Genomic DNA, 2,338 nt, shown 5'->3' with positions numbered 1-2,338 from the left:
CGGGCGGGCAGGCGGGCAGGCGGGCGGGCGGAGTGGGTATTGTGCTGGGGCGGTGGGACTGGTATTGGTGGAGATGACAGGATGGTGATGTGGGGATAGGCAGGACTGATTGGAGTTGAGAAAGAAGTGAAAAACTGAGACAGAGATGGAAAAGCGAGGGCCGGCTCTGTGAGACCGAAGGCACTGGCCCGCTGCCTCGTCCCCCCCCCCCCCCCCCCCCCCCCCCCCACCACCACCACCACCACCACCACCACCCTGAGCACCGGAGGCTCCCGCTCAGGACGGCTGGTGTTGCTTCTGGACAAGTTGTCCTCCGGCGTATAGATCCGCTTGTCTTCTAATGCTGATTGATATTAATCAAATTGTCTCTGACTGACACAGCAGCCAAGAGGCGCCATTTTTTAACCCAAAAGGCAATTTTCTAAAATGGGCCGGGGTTGAAGTCTGCCGACGTTCTCGCTGACTGCTCCCGCCAGGGCCACTGACCCCTGGATAGCACATGTAATGGATGAGTACATATGCCTTGTGCTGTCTCCCTCTCTCTCTGAGCGGAGGAGACATGAACTAATTAATTACGGGGGATGTTGGCCAGGCTGGACGCTGACACGATCATTGTGGCTGTGTGGTTATTGACTACTCCGCAGAGGAAAGTTGCTCATTTAGCACTGTGTTGCGAAGCCTGGGAGGTCACTGATCATTGTGGAAGGAGCATATGCTCTGTGTTTGTCTGTCTCTTGGCTTGTTTTTGCTGCTGTCACATGCAGTGTGTGTGTGTGTGTGTGTGTGTTTATTTGCATGCATGCGTGCGTGAGTGTGTATTAATTGCAGGACGTAACCAGTAAACATGTTTACACCTGACACATTTTTGCCGTTCTATTATTTGATGTGACAACACAAGTGCTGCAGTAAATTGAAGCTGGTTGTAATGGGCAGCTTTTATTTCTCCGAGCTCAGGAGTGGTTGTGGGCATCCCAAGTACATGGCAAGTAGAGTAGATTAGAGGGTTATGCCCTTGAACATCCCTGCTTCTCTGTATTATTCTGAAAATATAGATTACAGACTTGGGGTCAGGGAGAGCGCCACAAGAGACTATAGAAAACCACTGCAATCATCTCAGGCAGTCTCCAGCTCTGATTCACAGATGCTTTTGAAATTCTAATGCGTGCCAAGATGGATGTGGAAAAGTACTCAACTGCAGCTTAAAAACAGATAAATTATGACGCCCATCCTTTTTTCTTTTTTTTTACAAAACAGACTGCCTTAATGGCCCGGCCGAACCGTGTCACATCTGATGGTGTTTCAGCTTTAAATGGCAGCACACACCTCACGGACCAACCAACCTCACTCTTTAAGGGGGAGGAGATGTTTTTTTTTTTTTTTTAATTGCTTTGGCTTTTGGCTTTTGCCTTCCGGTCCTCAGGCACACACACCAGGGGCCAATGAGAGTCTGAGGAGGGAAGCCCTTCTGGGGATCGAGTTAGGCAAGTGTTGCAAATATTGTCAGTGGGAGAGGTTAAGGTGGGGTCTGTGGATTTGCTGTTGTTTTATTTATGAGGGTTAACAACAAGGTTGGAATTCATGGTGGGAAAATAGCTTTTCCTGACTGGTACGGTCGGGTATCGATTCCCAGTTCTGAACAGGAACCAGTTCCAAATTCATAAGAGGTGGTCATCTCTTAATAAAGATGCTCATTGATCTCTAAAGGAGAACTTCAGACCTGCTGCTCTTTCATCTGCGCCGTCCGTTATGAATGCATCAAAGCACATATACCTACTACCGCGTGTGATGTTTTGCAACATGGCTGACTGGGGCTGGGGCTGGTGCTGGCTGCTGCAGCACAGCAATCTAATCAAATCATGGCACAGCAACAATTTCACGAGAGCAAGTCTGTCTAACATGATAACGTCCCCGGTTGTTGTCAGAATGATCTAGCACGTCCAACTCCAGTAAAAACAAGCAAGCAACACATATTAAAAGTTGTGGAAGAATCTTTATAATTTTCTTTCTTAGTTTCATTGGAGCAGTTTAATAACTTTTTTATGGCAGGACTCGATGAGAGCCAGATCAACAGGCAGAACTGAAATCCCTAAAATTCACATGATACAGAAATAGATGTAAGACACAACCAGGGCCTGTGGTTCATCAATATAACTGGCGTTTGTGATGATTTGAAATATCTGCGGCTGTTGTGGGGAATGGCCGACTCTCAACAGAAGCAGCTGCCGTACACAGCTCAATCAAAAATAACTGTTAACAAATTATACCTTTAGTATCTTTTCTCTCGCTGCTGTCATAAATCCAATAAAGCTAAGGTCCTCTGGGTCCGCTCATAATAGAT

The sequence above is a fragment of the Trachurus trachurus genome (assembly GCF_905171665.1).
Source record: "Trachurus trachurus genome assembly, chromosome: 8".
Taxonomy (NCBI): Eukaryota; Metazoa; Chordata; class Actinopteri; order Carangiformes; family Carangidae; genus Trachurus; species Trachurus trachurus.
Note: the sequence above shows the minus strand (reverse complement) of the source record.